This window comes from Tupaia chinensis, unplaced genomic scaffold (genome assembly GCF_000334495.1).
Source record: "Tupaia chinensis unplaced genomic scaffold, TupChi_1.0 Scaffold000062_1, whole genome shotgun sequence".
Taxonomy (NCBI): Eukaryota; Metazoa; Chordata; class Mammalia; order Scandentia; family Tupaiidae; genus Tupaia; species Tupaia belangeri.
In genome coordinates this window covers 814,677-833,076 of record NW_006159520.1, presented here as the reverse complement: position 1 = coordinate 833,076, position 18,400 = coordinate 814,677, and the positions used below count along the sequence as shown (strand labels likewise).

Here is an 18,400-nt window from a genome sequence, read left to right as displayed (position 1 = left end):
TTTCTTTGGAGCATTGGTCCCATAAACTTTTCATAAATTATTAATGATGTTATTATTGTCCTACCAAGCTTCACCATAAATTTGGTGCTTGTTCTTGTTTCAATTTTAGCAGAATTCATGTTGCTATGATAGGGGTTCTTTTCAAATTGATGTCTTATACTTCTTGGTGCTAAAACCGGATTCTGTTCAGACATGTTATAACAAGACAGTATGAATTTATTTTGGTGCACAAAAAAAAAAAACATTTGAAATTCATGCATAGTTCTTCCATAAGACACATTTTCTATGACTTTTTTAAGACTACTCAGATTTCAAGTTTGTTCACTTTATTCCGTCTGCTTTGCTAGCACACTAGGCCAAGCCACCATCACATCTCACCTGGTACTTTTCTTATAGGTCTCCTGGGTTCCACTTTTATCCCGACCCCTACCCCACCCACAAATCTATTTTTTATATAGCAACGATACTAATATTTCTAAAATGTAAATAAGATTATGGCATTTTCCTGCTTAAACATAATAAATCATTTACCACTGAACTTAAAATAGAATCTGAATTCCTGAACATGGTTTATAAGGCCCTGTGTGGTCAGCCTCTGTCCATCTCTTCAGCCTTGTCTCTTTCCATTCTCCCCTTTACTCACTACTCTCTTGCCATGATGCCCTTCTTTTCATTTTTATTTTTTGCAACTTGTGTCTTTATTTCAAAATCAGTTATATGTTACACTGAGTAGATTTTTAAAAACGATTTCTTGTAGCATTTTACAAGTACGACAAAAATGTGAAGAGCCAATTAAGATAGCCGTAATTCATTAGGTAAATCTTGTTCGTTGTCATCATGTTGTTCACTGCAAATTCTTTAAAAAACCTAAGCACCAGGACCAGCAGGTGGCTTAGTGGCTGAGACCCTTGATTCCCACATGGCTGACCTCAGTTCAATTTCTGGACCCAAAGGCTTGAAATTCATGGCAAGTGCATGTGTATGCATGCCCAAAATCCCAAGAGGAGAGTGGAGAAGAGACTGTGGCATAGCCATCCCCCAAGGGGGTGATTTCTCTCTCACTCTCTCTGACTCTCCAGCAAGTGAACACATCCTGCTGCAAAAATCTCTCTAAGAAAAAAATAAATGAATAAAAATAAGCATAAAACAGTTTTATATAAAATGATTAAAAGTGTTAAATACAAGGTCTTTAATTTTTTACATGACAAACAATAAATATGTTGTATCAGAATTCATCCTACAAATTGTACTCTCAGACATATAATACACTAAAAAGTGAACTGTCACACATGCAATTGTAATTTTTTTTATTCCTTTTTTTTTTTTCTTGCTATAGGGCATGTGCACCAGCCAGAAAGACAGAAGAGATAGACAGTGAGAAATCACCCCCTCAAGGGGCATGGCCATGCCACAATCCCTTCTCCTTTACGGGATCTTGGGCATGCACACACATGTGCCTGGTGTGAGTTTAAGCCACTGGGTCCAGGACTTGAACCGTGGTTGGCTACATGGGAGTTCAGTGACATAGCCATTACGCTAACTGCTGGTCCCCAATTGTAAATTATTTTTAAGAAACCAATCTGACTCCAACCAATGATTTATTTTGTGAACAAAGACCATCAAAAGTATACCTGGGTCAGCAAACAGTGAAACTGACAAAACTCCAAAGGAGGAAGATCTAGAAAATAAATGAAAAAGCCAAAGATCATTGTTGGTGATATTAGTGTATACCAGAAAAACTTATCCTGCCACTGTAATTTTTTTGACATTCTTATTTAGTCATATATTATGGAACTAGGTGATACTCTTAAAGTTAAAAAAAAAATTGTGTAGCCCTACTACTCCTTTGTTTTGTTTTTTGTTTTGTTTTGTTTTTTAATGATCAGTTATTTAATTAGGTTCTTGGCAAGAAAATTTAGAGCACCAATTTGTCAGGATAAACTCCATTTGTGAGGGCAAATGCAGATTGCAGGTAGCCCTGGAGCTGAGGAACAACTTTGATTTTTGGTAAAATTTGCAAGTCCAACACTTTCTGATCAACCTTGCATTGTTGTTATCTCGTATTTCTCCTTCTCTGTGTTGAAGATCTCACCTTCCTGGTGTCTGGGCTTCCACAACTTCTTTTTTGTGAAGCAAGCATTGGTAGAGTGTTTTGCTAATTTAGTGGAGGTGGAGATGTCAAATTTCTGGTGAGCTCTACACAGTAGAACTGGACTGAGGTCCAGGGGTCCAGCCATAAGTAGCAAGCCACTGCTCAGCTGCTTCAGGAAAACCACTCTCTTGCCACCGTGATGTCCAATGAGGATGATTGGAATGGCCCCAGGAGTGAGGCTAGCTCGCAGCTTTCTCACATGCTGACTGAAGGGTTTTTTGCCGTGGCTAAACAGCTTTTGAGGCACATCTTCAGTAGGATAATACCTAGGCATCTTGTGAAGTTTAACCAAGTAACTCCATTCTTGACCCCACCAACTGGTTTTGTGACAGTAGCAAGAACATTCTCCTTTTTCTTTTCAATCCTGGATTTAGTGGCCAAATTTTTCCTCTTGTACATGGCCTTCCTGGAACACATGGCAGACTGGGAGTATCTGTCAAGGCCCCAGACTAGGACTGGGTTTCAGTTACAATGGGACTTCCCCTTCTTGGGCATTTTAGCCTTGGGTCACCATTTTTAACCTTGCCACTGGTATCAGCCTTCTTGGCTTCAGGTTTCTTCTCCTACTTCACAGGTTTTTAACCTTCCATCTTGTATCCCCCCAAGGGGGTGATTTCTCTCTCACTCTCTCTGTCTCTCCAGCAAGTGAACATATCCTGCTGCAAAAAATCTCTCTAAGAAAAAATATAGTACAGTGGGAAAGACCACGTTACCATTTTCCATGTCCTCTGTGGAAAGTTGCTAACAGTGTATAATTTTGCTTGAGCCTTTATTGTAGGACAGGCCTTTTACTTTTCATTCAGAATCACATGTAAGAACCAAAAAAAAAAATCTATGAACTGCACTTAAGGAGAGTTAGTATGTTATGTTTTGGAGATAATTGGGGAGATAATTTGAGGAATAATAGAAGTACTGCCACTAATATGTGTTAGTTGAAGAATAATTGGAATTTTTTTTATCTCAGGCAAAATTAAGAACAAGAGTTTACATGTTAAGCCTTTTAAGCCTTAAAAACTAATCTCTTCTCTTAGGAACCAGCAGCTAGCGTAATGGCTATGTCGCTGGATTCCCACGTAGTCGACCGCGGTCCGTGTCCCGGACCCGGTGGCTTAAAACTCACTCCGGGTGCGTGTGCGTGCATGCCCAAGATCCCAAGAGGAGAATGGAGGAGAAGGGATTGCAGCGTGACCATCCCCCCTGGGGGGTGATTTCTCACTTTCTGTCTCTATGTCTCTCTCTGTCTGTCTGGCGAGCGCACGCGCCCTACAGTAAAAATCTCTCCAAAAAAAAGACTAATCTCTTCTCTTTAAATATCTACGGAGTCTAGGGAACCAGCAGTTAGCGTAATGGCTATGTCACTGGACTCCCACGTAGTCGACCGCGGTTCGTGTCCCAGACCCGGTGGCTTAAAACTCACGCCGGGCGCATGTGCGTGCGTGCCCAAGATCCCGAGAGGAGAATGGAGGAGAAGGGATTGCGGCGTGACCATCCCCCCTGGGGGGTGATTTCTCGCTTTCTGTCTCTATGTCTCTCTCTGTCTGTCTGGCGAGCGCACGCGCCCTACAGTGAAAATCTCTCCAAAAAAAATATATATATATCTACAGAGTCTATTCTATTAGGCTCAATTGCTTGGCTGGAGGAAGAGGAATATAATTACCTTCAGTCATCATCGCACCCTCCTTCTCTTCTCTCCGAAGAAGAAGAATCACTTGTATTTCCTCATAGTCCCGTAGTCATCTGCTTCCATCCGAGAGTCCACAAACAGAGAGAAAGAAGGAAGGCCACTACAGCACACTCATTATCATGAAGCCCCTCTGTGTATACTCCCTACATTTCTCTTGCTATTTTCGCTGGGTTTTTAATTTTGTAGAACCAGCCTGATCCTGAAGTAAATTCATGATTAAACTTTCTACATAAAGATTATTCTCATTTTCCTGGTCTTTGTTTAACCTGGTGGTGATTTTTGAAGTATTCACACCATCTTTTCTTGGCGATTTGTGTTGTAGCTACTATTATGACTCCTATGAAGAGTCAATTTGGGAATCTCAGAGTTATTTTCTGGAATTAACTATGCCTCATACCTGGTGATTGACCTCTTCTTTTTACTTTTTTGCATTTCTAAAGCTGTCTTTTTTTTTTTTTTTGGATAGGTTTTCTCTATAGGGCACGTGCGCTCGCCAGACAGACAGAGAGAGACATAGAGACAGAAAGCGAGAAATCACCCCCCAGGGGGGATGGTCACGCCGCAATCCCTTCTCCTCCATTCTCCTCTCGGGATCTTGGGCACGCACGCACACACGCCTGGTGTGAGTTTTAAGCCACCGGGTCCGGGATGCGAACTGTGGTTGACTATGTGGGAGTCCAGTGACATAGCCATTACACTAACTGCTGGTTCCTTAAAGCTGTCATTTGTTTTGAAGCTATGTAATATGACAACCAAATAACAGGAAGAACCAAGTGTGTAGAATTCACTGAGCATGCCTCTCTGTTTCATATGATATGACTAAATAATAATTTCAAAAAAATTACAGTAGCAGCATAAGTTTTTCTGGTGTTCACTAATGTCACCAATGATGCTCTTTGGCTGTTCAGAGCTAGGCCTCACTAAATCTGACACCATGTCTTTTTTTTTTTTAAGGTTTTTGCCACAGGGTGCACACATTTACTGGAGAAAGAGAGAGAGACAGTAGAGGGAAAATGAGAAATCACACTCCAGGAGGAATAGTCAAGCTGCAACCCCTTCTCCTCCTGGAATTTAGGGCATACACACACCCTGTGTGAGTTTCCGGACGCCATATCCTGAACTTGAACCTCGGTTGGCGATGTGGGAGTCCAACGCCTTAACCTCTACACCACCTGCTGGCCCTGCACCATACCATCTTGACCAGGGAAATCATGCATTAGAGTGGATTCCTCTGTTTTTGTGAACTGTTTTACAGGTTTTCTTGTTGTGACTCTTTTTTTTTTTTTTGGACATGCTGATGTCACTCAGGACACTTTACATCTTCCTCTTCCTCTTGTGCAGTCTCATGAGCTAGTTCTTTGCGCACCATGGCACTGACTGCTCACTCTGTCTGGGGAAGGCTGCCATCGCCCTATTTTCATGGCCATCCTAGGTATTTGGTTCAAGTGTGGTGTCATAAGCCTCCTTTGGATTCCTGCTTGTTCTCACTGCCTGCCTGCTTACCTATGAGCTGTTGGCCTGCAGATGGCTCCTCTCACAGGCTGGTGTCTGTGTTCTCTCGTGGCATGTCTAGTCAAGCATCTGCTAGCTACAGCAGCGTGGGCCGGTCCTTCCAGCTCCTTATGTCTTTCAGTGGATAAATCTTTATCCTGAATTACTTTAGGCTCTTTAAGTGCTACGTTTTCCATTTCAAGTTTTCTTAAAGCATTCTTTTGCTTCAGCTGCTTGCTATGATTTTTTAATTTTATCTTTGGGAGAAAAGGCTTGGAAGGCTTTTTTAAGTTTCTTTGGTCCCTGGAATTATTTACACGAGTTAGCTTAGATGAGATGGTTGGAAGAAGTTGGAATTGTTGACACAGACTGCCTTATTAATGTTCAGCTCCTACTTTTCTCTTCACCAACTGTAGATTTTCAGTTCAAAATCTCATTTTTTTTCCTGAGTAGTATCTGCATTTGTGTTAAAGCTGCCAGATGGACTTTCTGAATTTTTGTTGCTGTCACTAACTTTTTAAGCCTGTTTGAAAGCTTATCTATTTCTTAGACTCCATTCTTGCTGTTGCTATCAGGAGCATAGGTAGCCCCACTCTGGATTTAAAAGCAATGGTTCCTGATTTTCACTAGTGTAATGCTCACAGAACTCATTATTTTCTACACACACACACACACACACACACACACACACAATCTCCATAGTAACAGGCAGTTTCTTCTCTAAGTACAATCTCCTAGAGCTTCCACCCAGGCTGTGTGTCGACCAGTTGACACAAACTTACAAGAAGATCTGAGATCAGAGTTTATAAAGGCAGTGGGGGTGAGCCAGAATCCAGCACAGCTTCCCTTTGCAGAGTCCATGACACCAAAGTCCTCTACTCCCTGTTTAAGCCATAAGTTCTCCTCAATTCTGCACGTTCAGTAATATTAATACAACCTTTCAGTAACTCTGTTTTGTCCTTTTTTCCCCCACTATTTTTGTTGCAACTATTTTGGATCCATTTCATTGTGATGAATATCCATTACAACACGACATTCCAAAATCACTATCAGTTGTAAACGTTCACAAGTAAATAAATACATGTTCTTTGAATAACTTTTTTTCTGCATTTTGCTCATGTTGAAAAATAGTGTTTTGTCCATTGGTCTAAAGTCACACATTTGAAAGCCTCCTACCCCCAGCTGGATGCTGCCACTTTGTGGGCTTTCTCCAATTGCTGCTGCTTTTTATTTTATTTTATTTTTTTCATTTATTTACTTATTATTAGTATTACTTTAAGATTTTGCCACAAGGCAAGTGTGCTCCTTTAGAGAGAAGAGAGACAGGAGGCAAAATGAGAGGTCACCCTCCAGGGAAGATGGCCATACCACAATTCCTTCTCCTTCATTCTCCTGGGATTTAGGACACACACACACACACACACACACACACACACACACATACACATGCTCCTGGTGTGATTTTCAAGCTGCTAGGTTCATGAATCAACCGCCATTAGCCATGTGGGAGTCCAGTACCTTAACCACCACGCCACCTACAGGTCAAAAATCTTTCCTGCTTCAGATTCTTTGTGCACGTTGTTCTGAGATTGTTTCCCCCCACCCCCTGCCCACTTCACCCAAATAACTTGCTCATCTGCCTTTCAGGTGGTAGTTGAAATGTTCATTCTTTAGAGAAATCTCCTTTGAATCACCCACTCCCACTTATTAGTCTAAATTAAATCACCTGTCAGCACCCTAGATTTTCTTCATAATGTATACTACAATTTATAATTAAATAATTATCTCTGTGTTCTTTGATTTGTTTATCATCTGTTTTTCTCATTTAACATCAAGTCCCATGAGGTTAGCGCTTCAGTCTGTACTGGAAGCATTAGTAAACACTCAACAATTTTTAAATGAACGAATAAGAAATATGTTGGCTAGCTGTTTAAATTTATGTCAGACATTGGCAGGCTGTATCTCCTTCAGTCTGAAGCTTGCTGACAAAGACATTTCACACAGTATATATGCACGACGGGATAAACACTGTTTATTAATGTCTACCAGTGGTGTGGAGGAGTGTGCTTATACAGAATTGAGACAGACGATTCTGAGCGTCTCTTCCAATCTCACATTCACTGCAGCAAATCAGGGAACATGACAGACAGGGTAGATGTGTGTATCCATGATCAGAAAAGGACAAGGCTAGTATGTGCTGGAGTAGGCACAATGACAGAGGGTGGCACCAACACTGAGACTAGGGGACAGAGAAGATCTCTGTTGTGAAGAGGACCACAGAGGGCAAGCTCAATGGAGGAGTGGCAAGGACCCAGAGCCACAGTCGACAGAACTGGAATGGAAGTGAAAAGAAGAGGAAGGTGTTAGTTGGAAAGCATTGTTCTTAACAAGGTGCTTTTCAATGTAATTTTGGTAAATCAAATCATAAATATACAGCCATTTCCTCACTTAATGTCCTACCTGTTTGACAATCTCTCAAACTTATGACCAGTTCTTCAGCACCAGAATCCCCTTTCTCAGTCCCGCAGTCAGTCAGCAGTCACAGTAAGAAGGGTTCGCAGTCACACCAGACTGTGTACTCTGTTTATAAACTTGTACTTTATTGTGCACCCATAATAGTATTCAGAATAAACAAAAATGACTATGCTGATTTTGTGTGCATTGTGTACTTATTACTGTAGTGTGTCTTGCCACTTTCTGGCACCTACCTGATGTATGCTTTGTATAGATAGAAGTACATTATTCCAGTGTGGTGTCTACTGAAATATACCCTGTTGTACCACTACACGCCATAAGACACCCACCTTTAAGCACCTTGCTTAAGCTATTTGCTTAATGACCTTATTATAGGAATGGAACACTCAGTCACTAAGTGACAAGTGTTTGTGTTTTTATGCCAAATATATATGTTTGTTTATGCCATATATATGTATGTGTATATAAATATATACATACAAAATATATAAATATACACATACATATATATGGATCATATATGTTTTTATGCCGTTGCACGAGCATATGTGTGCAAGAGAAAGAGAGAGAAAGGGCTCCTAAGGGGGCCTCCTAGTGGGGGCTGGTGATGCTGTAATTCTTTTTCTTTCCTTTCTCTGTTCTATCAGGATCCTGGGCACACATCACACACACATAGCATGTTTTTCAAGCCGCTAGGACAGGAGTCAGACATCAGTCAGCCATGTGGAATCCGGCTCCCTCTGTACAGCATCTAATCACTGCACTACAGGGCTGACCCTAAATCATATTTTAAAAATAAAGGATCCAGGGGCCAGATAGTGGTGCAGTGGTAATGCGACAGTGTGCTGATGAACCCACGTAAGATGGTTCTAAGGGTTCTTGTCCTGAGACCTTCCTGTCCTGAGACCTTCCTGTACGTGCTGGGTGTACATGTGCCTGTGATCCAGTTTGACTGAGACCAGGAGTGGGTCATAGCATGAAGGCCTCTCCCTCTCTTGGAAGAAATTGATAAACTTTAACAAATAAATGAGACTGGTGGGAAGTGTCTTCATGTTGGGTAAATTCAACTTACAAACAAAGTGATGTATAGTGTTTAAATGTATAAATTTTTGAAAAATTTTTTAAAAATACAAATAAATAAAGATATAAGAACATTAGAGCTTTTGAGGTAAATCTTTATTTTTTATTTTATTTTATTTTTGCCAAGAATATATTGTTTTATTACTTTGCCTGCATGTTTAGTGTTTTCTTCAGATTAGTCTCTTTCAATGGTAAAAAACTTAGTTTCTTTCTTTTCTTTCTTATTTATTTATTTATTAATTGTTATTTGTACATTAAATTGCTATACAAAGAGTGAATCCTTTTATGTTAAGGTAAAATGTTTTTTCTTTTTTTGGGGAGAAGTTTTTGCTATAGGGCGCGTGCGCTCGCCAGACAGACAGAGAGAGACAGAGAGACAGAAAGAGAGAAATCACCCCCCAGGGGGGATGGTCACACCACAATTCCTTCTCCTCCATTCTCCTCTCGGGATCTTGGGCACGCACGCACACGCGCCCGGCATGAGTTTTAAGCCACCGGGTCCGGGACACGAACCGCGGTCGACTACGTGGGAGTCCAGCGACATAGCCATTACGCTAACTGCTGGTTCCCAAGGTAAAGTGTTTAAAGGAGAAATAATCTTCTGTTTTCAGATTCAGGTTTTCCTTGTTTATCTTTTTCTTGAAGCCATGCACTCCTCCGATACATCCCGCTGGTCACATCTCTAACCTCCCAGATGCTTTGGCAAATTAAAGCCTCCCATTACTCCTGACCTTCTATTTCCTTATTTGTGAGATGGAAGGGTCCAGCTTCGCCATCCCTAGCATCTCTTATACTCAGAAAAGTAGCACGATTCTAAATAGTTAGATATGTGAACCACCATTCTCAGAAAAACGCCAGGATCAAAGGACTCCCAGGGTTTCTATTTGGCAATTAAAAAGATAAAGTAAAATGATACTCTCGCTACAGAGTTAGTTCAGTTTTCTTTTCTTTTCTTTTTTTTTTTTAGTTTCTTTTAAAAAATTTAATATTTTTTCTTTTATCATTATTATTATTTATATGTTCAATCGCTATACACTTTTTAGCCAAAGAAGAGTCTTGGCAGCTAAAGATGGCAGTAGATCTCAGGGGTTTTCCTCCTGAGCACCATTAGGTAAATCTAGTGACTATGTGACAGGAAAGAGGGTTGCTATTTTTAAATCAACAGGAAAAGAACAGAGCAGCAAAATAGAAAAATGATTTATCCTGTGGCCAGAGTGCATAAAATTGACTGGAGAAACTAATCGAATCAGACTTGATAAAGCTGATGCTGCCTTCTAATCCCTTTGCCTAGAAGCCTTGTCAGAGCTGGTCTCCCATCCATCCTGATTTAGGATACAGGGTGACTCCTCTGCCTCTCCAAAATAGCCATCCAGCTGCATGCATCAATTATTGGTGTTGGTTGCTGTCGTTCTAACATTACTGTTACAACATGAGGCTTTTGATGATGCTAAGTGGTGACCAAAGGCTGGTGTCTATTGAAAGGGCTTGCTCCCAGATATTCATGGACTCCCCAGGTAAGACAGGTTCTGGTCTCTCAAGGCCCTCTTTTCTTTCTCTCCTGCTTCCCCTGTAACCCTCAAGGCAGAAACAGCTGCTGCCAGGTTGGCTTGTTCAGCCCACTCATCCCCAGCTACCCTGAAGCTGCAGGACATCAGGAAGCCAGCCTGACATACTTTCCCCACTCGGCACAGCCCAGCTGTGGCTCTGCACTGCTGCAGGCAGCCATGTTGGCATCTGGCTCAGAGAGAGGCAAGGCTAAAGTCTTTTGAGTTACAAAGTTCAGCTAGCTGAGGCCATGGAAGAGAGGCTCAGGGCTAAACCACCCCAGAGGGCAGCGAGACATGTGTTTGGGTCTGAACTCTTTGATCTTTTCAGTTGGTGGATGAAACAGTAAATATTTGGTGTTCAGGATGACTCAATTCACTGTGTATTTAATGCATATCACGTCTGCACTGAGTAAAGGTGAGTGAAGTGGGCCAAGGGGGAAATAAGGACAGAGTTTCTGTATTTGAAGAGTCCACAGACTGATATGTGAGATTTTTACATAAATACTCTCAATGAAACAAGATCAGTGATGATATAAAAATAGGTACAGATTACTCTGGGAGCCCAGAGGAGGATCTTAGACCACAAAGCGCCATGGCTTGAGCTGCCTTCAAGGATGAGGAGGAATCCAATGAAGCCAGTGAGAAAGGGAGTTTCAGGCCGAGAGAACTGCACACAGCATAAACAGTACGGCATGACTGGGAGAATCACGGGCAGCTGGTTGAAGGAAGGGTGTAGAGGAAGACTTGGGATATCTTCAGTGAGAGGAGGCAGCTGCCAGGTCAGGAGGGACTTGAGTACCTTGGTAAGGAAACTGGGGCTTTTTCCATTAGAATTTGGGAGCCATAGAAGGATTTTGAGTAAGGACATTATATAATCTGTTTGCCTAAGTAGGTCCCTCTTAGTGGTATGAAGAGGAAGGTTTAAGGAGAGCAAGACTAAAGTCAGGCTGATCCACTGGGTTTGTGTATAGATACTCGTGCACCAGGGTTGTGCGGGTAGGGGTAGAGAGGAGTGGGTGAATCTACAAAGCGTTCTGGAAATCAGAAAAACTAGAAGGACCTGATGGCGGACTGAATATGTAGAGTACTAGGGTGAGGGGCAGAGATGCGCTGCCAGATTTCTTGTTTCAGTGAGGTGGAAAAAGCTACATGTCCCAAAATATGTGCTTTATAATACTCTCTCTACTAGATGCCAGAAGGCATTGCGTGAAAAGTGGCTCCATACTCAGATAAGTGTGAGAAATGCTGGCTTAAAAAAAAAAACGGAAACAAATCTCTCTACTGTGGGACTGCTCAGGGTCTTTAATATGCTAATAATAATAGTAAGATTACTTCCATGAGTTCTACTTACTATACATTCTTTGAGCAAATTGGAAACAAGTAAAGTTCTTGAGAATACTGTTTTGAAACTCGAAAGTGATATGTGACCAAGTTTATGACATAAACTAATAATTTGGTAATGTAAGTCATCAAGCAAGAAGCTCTCGGTGCAGTGATATGACTCAAGGCATTGTGGGAAATGGCCAGGTAAAAGACTGAATAGCATTACCTCAGGTTCCCTTAGCAACACTGTGGGGTATACATTTTGTACTTATTTACACAAGGAAACTAAGGCTCATAAGGTCTAAATAACTAACTTGAACTCACCATTCACATAGAATATCACCCTTAACAATTATACAATAGCATTTCCCTGTGCTTATTCATGTAGTACATCTGTAAGGGAAGGCTATTACATGCAATGTTTCCCAAATATAAGTGACCAAGAAGCCTGTATTTATAGAACTTCTAACAAGATTAATGATATTTGGAGCACATTTTGTAGACTATAGTGTTATTAACTAGGGTTCATAAGAGGAAAATATGTAATACAAATCATGGTAGCACAAGGGGACTTCAAAAAGTCTATGGAGGGACCAGCAGTTAGTGTAATGACTATGTCGCCGGACTCCCATGTAGTTGACCGTGGTTTGCGTCCTGGACCTGGTGGCTTAAAACTCACGCTGGGCGCACGCGCGTGCGTGCTCAAGATCCTGAGAGGAGAATGGAGGAGAAGGGATTGTGGCATGGCCATCCTCCCTGGGGGGTGATTTCTTGCTTTCTGCCTCTCTGTCTCTCTCTGTCTGTCTGGCAAGCACACGCACCCTATATATAGCAAAAACCTCTCAAAAAAAAAAAGGAAAAGTCTATGGAAAATGGAATAAAATAATGAATTTATTTTGGTGCAAAAATTTTTGAAATCCATGAGTAGTTTCTTCATGAAACACATGTCCATGAACATTTCGAAAACCTCTTGTGTAAGGTTCAAACTTGCTGTGATAGGAATACAGCCAACACCTTATGGAAATTCAAAATAAGCAGAGATTATTTTATTTTTTCCCTTCATTTTTAACTTCTTTATTTAACCATATGCAAGTCTTACAAAAATGCTTTAAGTAATTTGAGCACCTTTCCCTCCTGTATTTCAAGCAGAACACAAAATCCGGCTGAGTAAACAAAAAGGAGAGAGGTCTATTCAAGACCATTAAGACCAAAAGCCAACTGGCAAGCATTTGTAAGACAGCTGCTCAGCAAGTGTTTTGAAGCTGTTCTCCCGGAACATCTGTTCTTTTGTTTTGTTTTGTTTTTATGGATTCGCCAGAAAGAGAGACAGAAAGCAAGAAATCACCCCCCTGGGGGGCGGGAGGTGGCCATGCTGCAATCCCTTCTCCTCCACTCTCCTCTTGGGATCCTGGGCACACACACACACACACACACACACACACACACACAGTGTGAGTTTAAGCCACCGGGTCTAGGACTCAAACTGCAGTTGACTGCATGGGAGTCTAGCGACATAGCCATTATACTAACTGCTGGTCCCCTGGAACATCTGTTCTAAGAGACACGCCCATTACTGAAAGTAGTATGGATGGACCCACATTCTGGACCGAGTTTGGCATTCGGAAGGTCCATGGAAGCCAAGTGCTGTGATAAAGTAAACCACACGCTGGGCGTGGTGGTGCCCGCCCTATGGCAAAAACCTATGGAGGCTAGAGGATTGCGGCATTGAGTCCATCTCACTCTCTCTCTCTGTCTCTCTCGACGAGCCCGCGATTTAAAAAAAAAAAAAAAAAAGTAAACCACACGCTTTCTGCCCTCCCAACTATCATTACCAAATTTCCTCATGCAAGAACATTACACAATGTCAGGAGATTTCTAGCAAACACTAATTTAGGTTGAGGGATTCTGCTTGGTTTAGTTAATCTGAATAATTTAGGTTGGAAAGACAACTTCTCTCAAGGGTGGGGTTGACTTGCCTTCAAATCTTGACTGTACCTTGCCTACAATGGCACCAAGTACCACCTAGGAATCTTTGAAGAAAACAATTTATTATTTCTTTTCTTTCTGGAGAGCTGTTTCTTTCCTTCCTCCTTTGGAAGATTTGCAGTACTTTGCTCCCATCTGAGCCAGAAAATTGTCTATTTCCTTTTTTCTTTTTAATTTAATTTTATTTATTCAATCGGTACACATCACTTAGCTTCTACAGTGAATTCACCCAACATGAATACACTTCCTACCAGTCCAGTTGCAGATGCTATACATGTTATCACCAACAGATAATGATCCATTTCTGTGTCTCAGAAATGTCTTGCCTATTTGTCCATTTCCCTTTGCTGGTCCTTCTGTCTGCTCTGACTAGCTGCTTCTTTCACTAAGCCCCAACTCCTTCCAGCTTATTTCTGCTTCTTTAGCCTCTTTCTGAGCCCGCCTCCTCCTTGCATTCATCTTTTCTTTTGATTCCTTCACAAAAGGCGTTGTAGGATGGGACCTCCCTGAGGTCAGTAGCTTGCCAGAAGATGTTTCTTATCCTGGGTTCCCCGTGTACCGCACAGAGCAGACTCCATGATCTGATCCATGTTACTATTGAAGTCCAGAAGAACCTGTTTAATATCAGCCAACTCTCCTTCAGAACCTTTGCACGTCTTTTCAAAAGCTTGATGTTTTCCAGAGATAGCTTTTTAAAGCGTAACCCCCAATATAGCCTCCCAGTCTCAGTCTTGACTGACCGCAGCAGAGTCCTCACCCATTGTTCCCGGCTCATGGAATGCTGCTCTCTGCTCTTTGTCACATAGATGGAACAGACTTTCCCCGGATCCTCATTTGAGCTAGTTGTAACACTTTACTAGTTCCCTTATTAATTAATGAGTTAAGTAAAATCTTTGACACATGTTCATTTAACAGTTGTGTGAGTGTCATAATTATAGTTTCTTTTCTCCCTCTCTTTCTTTCTTTCTTTTTTTTTTTTCCATATGACACATGTGCTTACTGGAAAGAGGCAGACAGAAAGAGAGATAGGGAAAGTGAGAAATCATTCCTTGGAGGGGGATTGCCACACTGCAATCTTTTCTTCTCCTCTCTGGATTTTGGGCATGCATGCACATGTGTCCAGCGTATTTTTCAAGCCACTGGATCTGGGACTTGAGCTACATAGTGAGCCATGTGAGATCCAGCTGCCTTAACCACCACGCCACAGGCTGGCCTCACATTTACTTTCATAAGTTATCTCTTAACACTCTCAATGCCCAATTTCTACTTTCTTAGCTATCATGGCTGCTCTGAGATGTGCAGTTTTCTGCCCATGCAGCCGCTCACTGTTTTATCCCAATCTCCATCCACATCCACTGGCACCATCCCAGTAGAGCCTGCCCATTTTGTGGGATTTAATAAAGCAGAACCAGTGCAGATAAAAATAATCACTGGTAACCAAGAGACATAATGGAGACTAAGTTGAAAAATGGTTTTGTCAGAATCATTGAAAAGCTTTAGTTGTTTGGTCCTGGCACTTGGAATAGAATATATAAAGATGACGTACTTGCAGGGTGTATGTAAACAGATTCAGAGGGTCAGGCAGGAAGAGGTGCTCACTGCTCCACTCTATAATATAGCTGGTCAACAGAAGGAAGGCTCCTTTCTCCCCTCTCAAGAATACTCTCTCAAGCAAGAGAGCATATTTAATAAACCAATAAAATTATTTTCATGGGCAGGGGTAGTCTGTGAAACAAGAAAAAAATATGTGTTCAAATATCTCCCTGTGTGTTCTAAGCCATATTACCATGTCTGTTTTATTAAAACAGAAAGGACACTGAAGTGTTTGCACAGACACTGCAGAGAGGACATCCCTATGATTGAACTTGTTACTACGTAAAAGTTAAGTCTCAAAGTGAAATGTCTTACACATGGGGTTGGATACAGTTTTTGCTCATATGTCTTTGGAGTCTAGCACTGAAAGAATCTCCTTTTTGTGGCTGTTCAGCAAGATATAAAAATTTAAAGACTTTGGAGCCAGATAATGTTTTTTTCACTACTGTAATAGAGTAGCAACTAGATCCTAAACTAGTATTTCCAATTCTACTATCTCTACATTAAATCATTCATTCCCTCACTCCGTTTTCAACACATTTATAGAATGCCTATTCTGTACAAAGTACTGCGCTTGACGCCAGGAATAAAAATGTAAAAGTCACTTTTCCTGCACCTAGAGGACACACAGCATATCAGGATAGACAAATAAGTAAATATAAAATTATAATATAGTATGAACCCAGTGCTATGAAGGCACATAGAACAGAGAGGGGAGGAGTCAGGGTGGCTTCCCAGAGGAGGTGATGTGTGGAGATTGCACATTGCAAAGCTCTGGGTGGTGTTGGAGACACAGATGGAGTTTAGATTAAGAGACCTGTACAGATTTTTTTTTTTCTTGAGAGAAGGATTTTTGCTATCAGGTGCACGTGCTCACCAGAGAGACAGAGAGACAGAAGCCAGAAATCACCCCCAGGGGGAATGGCCAGACCACAATCACTTCTCCTCCAATCTTCTTGCTGGATCTTGGGTGCACACACACACACACACACACACACACACACGCCCAGTGTGAGTTTTAAGCCACCAGATCCAGGACGCAAACAACGGCGGTCATGTGAGAATCCAGAGACATAACCACTATACCATCTGCTGCCCCCAAGATCCTGCATTTCTAACTGGAGCCACTGGTAACACCAGTGCTGTTGATCCATAGACTGCACTTTGATAACTCTTTTAAGTAAATTTGACTATGAAAGGTGAAGAAAATAGGGTGATAGCTAGAGGGGGATATGGAACCAAGGAAAAATTTTTATTATTTTAATGGGCAACAGAAACACATATTTATACACTGATGGTAATGGTCCAGGAATGAGAAAGAGAGGTGAATGGTATGAGGGAAATGGGGACAATTAAAAAAGTAAAGAAAGGCAAGAAGGATGGGATACTGTATACAGGTACAGTAAGTAGGGTTTCAATGGGCAAGGAACCACCTTGGTGGGAAGGAAGAAGGAGGAAAAGGTTCAAGAGAACACTGCCTGCTAGGGAACTGCAAGTGATTCAACATGGAAAGAGCAAGGAAAGGGGAGGGTAAGAAGAGACTGGAGAAAGCAGCACTAGAACGCAGCATTCTACAAGCTGATCCATGTGGGAAGGTTCCGGGTTTGTGTCCTAAGAGCTCTCTGAACACAATGAGACAAATAAAAAAGACTGACCACACGAAGGGTAGATGAAGAATTGAATGGCTAGATCACATGGTATGAGTACATTTAACTCTTTTTTTAGAGAAATTTTTGCTATAGGGCGTGTGTGCTTGCCAGAGAGACATAGACAGAGAGATGGAAAGCGAGAAATCACCCTCCAGCAAGGATGGCCACGCTGCAATCCCTTCTCCTACATTGTCTTCTTGGGATCTTGGACACTCTCTCTTTCTCTCTCTCTCTCTCTCTCTCTCTCTCTCACACACACACACACACACACACACACACACACAGTGTGAGTTTTAAGCCTCCAGGTCTAGGACTAGTTCGCAGTCAACTACTTGGGAGTCCAGTGACATAACCATTATGCCACCTGCTGGTCCCAAGAGTACATTTAACTTCTATAAAACTACAAAATCATTTTCCAAAGTGGACATAGCATCAGCAATGTATGAGAGTCAGCTCCTTCACATCCTCATCAAAATATATGCAGTTTATTGTATGTCAATTTTACCTTTTTTTTTTTTTTTTTAGAAAGGAATTGTTTATTCTAAAAATAAAGTAGTTGAATACTTTGGAATAACCCAGAAACATTTTTAAAAACCTTTATCAGTTTAGATACAAGAGAAATACATATTAAAGTGTGGACACTGTGTGTGGGACAGTAGGACATGGGTAGAGCTTATAAACATCCAGAAAGAAGATGTACTTGGCATGCTTTGCAAGTGGAAAGCTATTTTTCCACTTGAGAAATGATCGTAAATTAAAGAAAATGCATTATAGATAAGGTTTATTTAAGAAAGATAACACAGAACTCCAAGCCCCTAGACCCATTTCAAAATAAAAGGCTATAGTTCTACATCAAATGGTTGGTAAGCAAATTTATCTGTTTATGTAAGCTAAAATAGATGTTTCAGATAGACATCATTTTGGTCCCCCAATATAGGTTTTCATTCTCACTATTTTGATGGTATCAGAGAAGAGGCCTTGTACTATAATGATATAACGATTTTTCTAATTATAAATCCCACATTTTCAGCTAAGCATTATGTATCTGGCCTTGGTGAAGGAGATACGGATGTCCCATGAGGGGCCTCATGTTCTCTTCTCCCCTTTGAATGCAGTTCTTTACCTTTAGAACCTTCAAGTTTCTTGCATTCCTACCCTTCAGGATTTTAAGCTGAGGCTATACAAAGACTCCACCTCAAAGACCCAGAATTCTGCAAATACATGAAACATTTTTCCACTGCTATAAATAAAAACCTGAAACCTGTCACACTTGGTTAATATCACCCATGTTGGGAGCCATGGACAGAAAGGAAAGAGGCAAAAACAAAACATCTGTTGCTTTATATAGAAACCAAGTGCATGCCAGAAAAACAAGTCACCAGTTTTCAGGCACGTGGAGGTTTCAAACGCCTTACCCCAT

At 41.3% G+C, this 18,400-nt stretch overlaps 2 pseudogenes; both read right to left on the bottom strand.

The window, feature by feature from the left end:
* Positions 1-3,759: 3,759 nt before the first annotated feature.
* On the bottom strand, positions 3,760-13,384 carry LOC102499094 (histone-lysine N-methyltransferase KMT5B-like; annotated as a pseudogene).
* A 417-nt stretch (positions 13,385-13,801) lies between these two features.
* LOC102498685 (dnaJ homolog subfamily C member 9 pseudogene) lies at positions 13,802-16,485 on the bottom strand (annotated as a pseudogene).
* Positions 16,486-18,400: the final 1,915 nt, after the last annotated feature.